This window comes from Drosophila santomea, chromosome X (genome assembly GCF_016746245.2).
Source record: "Drosophila santomea strain STO CAGO 1482 chromosome X, Prin_Dsan_1.1, whole genome shotgun sequence".
Taxonomy (NCBI): Eukaryota; Metazoa; Arthropoda; class Insecta; order Diptera; family Drosophilidae; genus Drosophila; species Drosophila santomea.
The window spans coordinates 9,219,684-9,226,018 of NC_053021.2; positions in this window are offsets into that span (position 1 = coordinate 9,219,684).

Genomic DNA, 6,335 nt, shown 5'->3' on the forward strand with positions numbered 1-6,335 from the left:
GTGTGTGCATTGTGTGTGTGTGTGTGCATTTGATTTTATGACTGTCAACTGACGGCGAATGTTTGTCATGGCAACGACAAAGGAAAAAACTTGTCCCATGTTCGTTCGCCTGTATTTGGCTTCCTGCCATTTCGATATATCAAAGCATCATAAATGCTGCTATAGCTGCACCACCAACAACACCAACAACACAACGACAATCACAAAAACAATAAAGCCAGAATGGAAGTATGGTGTATATGGCTATATGGGTTATATGGAGTACAAAAGTCGGGGCGCCATGTACGTGTAGAACCCCATTTGGCTCAGTTAGCCTGCCCACGTTGCGTATGAGGAATGATATGACGAATGACGAATGAGTTTCATTTCCACGCGGGCCACGCACCCAGCCACTTGTCATCGTGGGCCGGATTATCTGCCGGGAATTCCCAAGTGCCAACGGAATGCTCCTGCTCCTGCTCCTCTTGCTCCTCCTGCTCCTAATCCTGCGAATCCCGCTCCGCGGATTGTCCTGCAATTACGGTGGATGACAGTGCGACATACATTCGAATGTGCGTTTTAAGGGCATTGTGCGAGTGCTTTTGCCTTTATTATGGTAGAAAGTACATAGAAGTAGATAGAAACATCTATTTGCTCGTACTTTAAGCACCTGAATATCAGCCGCTTCTTATACAAAAGCTGTGTTTTCTAGTAAATACAATTACAAGGTGTACAAAACCCCAACAATATGGCCAGTAAATGTTTTTGTTACCATCTGAAGCCAAAACTGGGCCAATATTCAACGTTCAAAGAAACTTGCACACTTATTTGCACTCTTCGTTGAAAACACTGCAAATTTCAATAACAAAACTCTGAATTGCATATCGATTATACCGCATATCGGATTTCGGCACTCATTTAATTAGCGTCGACAAAATCGTGCACTGTGCGAAACGAAAAAGCATTTGAAAAGCCTATAAATGTAACCAATTCTTATTTTTATAATATAGAAGGACTTACTTTTGGTTGGAAGATATATATGGAAAATCCATATGAATTGAGGAAGCCCTTTAATTAGCAGTTAAGCATTTTTTAGAGTTCCAGATAAGTGGGTCTTTTCTCCAAGTGTTCCACTAACACAGCACCGATTGCCAATTGCCGCGAGTCAATTGTTATTGTATTGTAATTCGCTAGTCGAAATATTTGCCAGGACAATAACAATTTGGCTTGCCGCACAGGACCCTCGGCGTCAGTTGATTGGATGAGTGTGCGATGGTGGCGGTGCTGGTGGTGCTGGTGGTGCTAGTGGTGCTAGTGGTGTTAGTGCTGCGTAGTGGTGCCGGGTGGCAATTAATTTGCACTAACCACTGGGTAATTAAAATGAAAAGTAAATTACATAGCCAAGGCAAGGATCGGCGGAGGCAGCCTGGTTCGGGAGCTATCCTTCCGCAAATCCAGGACCATTGCACAACCCGACACACTTGCTGCTCCAACTGTATCTGTGTGCCTGCTTGCATTTGTATGTGTGTGTGGTGGTCTGTGGGTTGTTTTTAAAAGCATTTGCTGCAAATGTATCTCGAACTTCGCACACTTGACTGCCATTCAATTTGCATAGGAAATTAGTTTGTTCGCTTTGAATTGAAGTTGGTCCCACGAGGCCAAACAAGGCCAAAAGTTGCTAAGAGCCGGAGTGCGATAGAGATGGCTAGCTGGTGCGAGCGAGATGGCTGCTGTGCACACATGTAACCGAGACAGTCGCTGCCAAAAGGATAAAGCGAGTTTCATAATTACAAAATACTAAGGTTATAGCTTGCGAAACTGTGAAAATGGCCAACATAACCATTCTACCTTTTGTTTATATTAACAAATGCCATGATAAATCACTCTTATAAATAATGCTTTTAATAACAGTTTTATAATGTATAAGAACTTTTTTTTGTTATGGTTCAATAACTATTTTTGTGCCCGCAGCTGTACGTGTGCGCCAACTGCCTTTGTGCACATTTATGCGTTTTGTTACTGGGTCTTTGCAAAGTAAGAGTATCTACCTTGCACTGACGCAGCTGCTGGTGCACTTAGAAAAAACTGAACGTAGTTAACAGAAAATTTAAAGAAATGTAACTTTATTGAAAAGGCATACCACACTTTAATCAAAAAATATTCTTTAAAGTACCAGCTTTAGTGTAAAAGCTACTTTTGAAAGTTAAAAATTATGACCCATTTTTTTGAGTGCACAGGCCAAGTGTATGTACTTTTTAGCATGTGGTGCGCTGCACTTCGGATCTTCTTTTTGTTACTTAACCATGCGGGCGGCCAAGGGGGCGGCAAAGGGGGCGGCAGGACGTAAAAAGGATACCATATGAGCACCTGCCTGTTCAACACGACAAGTTTTTGTTGTTTCGGGAGACGATTTGTGTCTGGGGCATTGAACACATGTAGTCGCTAGCAACCACATAAGCAAAGTGAACGTACAATTTCAGCATTGATAATTAATCGATTAACTTGGATAATACAACAACAAAAAAACTGGGGGGGGGGGACAATAGAGAGCTAATTTTTATGCAGATAGAATACCCCTTGGGTATACTCAAATTGCTACGAAAATGCGTTTACAAAGACATGACAAAGTGAACTATTAATTTAATTGATTTCTTTTCAATAAATAACGTATTTAAATGTTGATTAGCAAGCGCTGTAGTGTTTATTTTATTGCAACACAATTTCAACATGTTATTTCAAAACGAACAAATGCATGCGTATTGAAATGAGAACTTACCTGTGGAGAAAATCACTAAGAAAATTAATTTCCTTGAATGCCAACGATTTTGATAAATTAGTTTGATGAATTTCCTGCACTCAGAGATCTGTAGCTGTAGCTTCCAGCTAGCATTTGATTAAGCTCACATACAAATAGTGAAACCACAACACCATCCTGCCAGTAATTTTCCCAGCTTACAGGTATTATTATTGCTTTTGGAGCGTTGACAGCGTTTCAAGCCGCAGGGGGCGTGGCACATGCCACCCACCGAAGCAACCATGAAAATGGCTTAAATGGAAATTGTTGTAGTACCCCTCGAAGCCGGGGAAAGTGGGCGGGAAAATGGGTAATGGGTAATGGGAAATGGGATAAGAAATAAGGGATCCATAGAGATAGACAAGGACAGCGACAAACAGGTGGTCTGGGAATCGGGTTTCGGCATGTAATCCCATTGTTGGGGTTACACGACAATCTCTGCGGGATTCCAATGCCCCCCAATCGGCGAATCTCCTTCTGCGAAGCTGGAACACCATGTATACATATATATAATTATATATCAAGCATATGCTGATCGCAAAACAAACACCTTTGGTCAGCGGAAGGGGGAAAATACATAATACATACCTTAGATAATCTTTAATTTGTATAAATCACACTATCTTAAGTACTTAAGTACTTTCCTAGTTTATTTTGGCAGATACTATAGATTAGTAATCTAAAAACGATGAGTTCGTAGATCTTATAGATGTAATCTCTATTAGTTATTAATCACTATAGAGTAATGTTTGAGGGGAACGAAAAGTTCTTTCGACTTGAGAATAAATAATCTTAAGGCAGCACACTTTGTCTTGTTACTATTAATATTTGTTACTATTAATATGATTGGAATACCCGGGCTTTGAAGTTTAGTTCCTCGGGTATTTATCAGCCGTAGTTCGCTGTTGTTGAAGTATTTTGCGTTTCGGGTGTAGCTTGCACCTGCCACTTTCTTGACAGCGACTTTGTTCGGTATCCGGGACAGGAACTCAAAATATTTATGAAGATGCTCGGCAAAAGTTGCAGAGCACGGAGCTAACATGAAAACTTGTGGAAACAATTTGCCCGGCAAGCTGGTTACCCACTACATTTACCATTTGCCCGGGCATATTTGTTCTAAGCGAGCGAGGAAAACTTTGCGGCAATCGTATTTAATTTTCGCCCCATGCAAATAGAGGTCAGCATGGTGGTCGAAAGGCCTGCTCATATTTGGAGTGAACTAACTTTTCCACACATGTGCGTGTGTGTGTGTGTGTGCGTGTGCCGGTGTGTGTGTGTGTGTGTGTGATTTGGGGGCGGTGCACCGCATGCGGTAGGCAGTGGCAATGGCAATTTGAAATTTATGCACAAGTTGCAGTTCAACTGACAAACAAGCACATAAATCAATTTATCGGCCATTTGGGAGTGTGAGCAGTGTCCACCTATGTGTGTTCTATATGGAATACATGTATCCGCACAAATCCGCAAAATATATATAAATATATATGTATATATATAGTGGTAGGTGGTGCAATGGCGTTTACAACTCCAGGGCACAATTATTGAGACTTGTTTGAAGCAGAACAACAGGCCGGCAAAGTTGTATGGTACACCAAACTGCTCTTATTTGGTTATTGGCCACTAGGTGGCGATCGATAAAGTTTTCCACCCAGCTCAGTTTTCCCAGTTTTCCCAGCTCAGCCAGTCGTCCTGCCAAATGTTTTCCATTTAAAGGGTGTCCAACGCCTCGACTATGGCCATTCGGCCACTTTATCTAAGTTTTTGGCCTGGCCAATGAGCGCCGTGGGCTATTTACAATTTGCTTTTGATTTGTTTCATCAACTTTCATTAAATTTTATTAAATTTTAATTGCCATGCTTACATAGCCTCTTGCCTTTTCCTGTTAACGTGCTTGCTCTTCGGTATTTCTTCACTGCCAACAGATTTTTCGGCAACATTTTCTTCTTCTCATCTAAGTTGTTTTCAAAAAGCTTTCTTTTGTGAATTGAAAAGCTACAAAGTTTTAGTTGCACACTTGGAAAGTGGTGGAAAAAGTGTTCATTTTATTTTCTGTAAAAAATCATTGCAACTATGAACGAAACATTTTGGCAACAACTCAATTAAAAATCATTTAATATTTGTACAAAATTGTGGGTTTGCTTAGTTAAGCTCTAATATTAGTCCATATAAGTAGTTAACAAAATGCCTATCACTTACTGCATTGAGGGGAAAATCGTGAAAGAAGGATGATTAATCCGACATGCCAGGCAAAGTTATCTGCGTCTCTGTTCGCTTTGCCAGCGAGGAATTAAATTTTAATTACACTTTTAGCGCTTGGCCCGCTAACAAGCTTCGGTTCCAGCTTTTCGCAGGAGCAGCAAGAGCAGCAAGAGCAGCAGGAGCAGGACACCTTTGCCAGTCTCATTTTAATGAGAATTTATCGCCTTGGATATGGCCGGGTGAGTCGTGGGGCGAGTCCTGTGCATCCTGTACTCTCCCGGTGAGCTGGCGACCTGGTAAGCTGGTGAGCTGTGCGTACCGAAGGCCAGTTGACGTTCATTGCAAATTAGCCGCTGCACTTTTCAGTGCCGAGATGCGGAGGTGCAGTCCTGCAGTTTTGCCGTTTTGCAATCCTGCAGTCCTGCAGTCCTGCAGTCCCTCGGGCAACGCGTCGTATGCGCAATAAATAAATCTGTCGTAATTAAAACGCGCCCTCTGCGACATCGCCTCAACTGTCATCCGCAATTTACGTGCGCTCTCTCTCTATTTCCCCCCATCTGCACACCCACTTTTCTCCAGTTCTCCTCATTCTCCCCATTTCTCCATTTCTCATTTCTCATTTCGCTTTGTCTCCATTTCTCCGATTCCTGTTCATTCTCTCGTGCTGTTACCCATCGCCAATTCCATTTTGTTGCCTTGGCAGCGGCGCACAAAATTCCCAGCTATAAATTACTTTGTTTCCAGGAATTCGCCAAAAGGGCAAAAAAAAGGAAAATAACTCGAGTGCGTAGCAAATCCCGATGAACGAAGCACAAATGCCCTGGAGTGGCACATGAAGATCGGATCTTTAAGGCTGATAAATCCATGCATTTTTAATGGCTTTTGCTTCAATCCATATGGATAATTTAAGTGGCTTTACATTTGATCACAAGTTTGCTGATGATTGTAGCAAATTCATGTGCTTAGTTCGTTTTATGGCATTACTAATTTAAAGTGTGAGATTTTGGAACATGAGCAACTTTGTTTAAGTCACTCGAACTCAAGTGCTAGTATATTGTATATTGTTGGACTAAATATGCAACTGGGAGGGTGTGTCCGGGCATTATTTCATTTTTTGCCCAAACTCGCTTGGCAAGCTGCGCAAAGATAACGCAAACAAAACCCAAAACAAACTCCGGCAAAAGGCCAAAACGCGTTCATAAATTGCCCAATGAAAGCGCACCCGAGGGGCCACCACATTCAAAGGACCCCGGTCGAGTCGCCTCTCGAATCCAATCGAATCGAATAGAATCCGGGGAACAGGTTCTGGTCCAGGACACCGCAGCGAAGGTGTCCGGTGTGGACTGAAGTGGACCTCGGTATA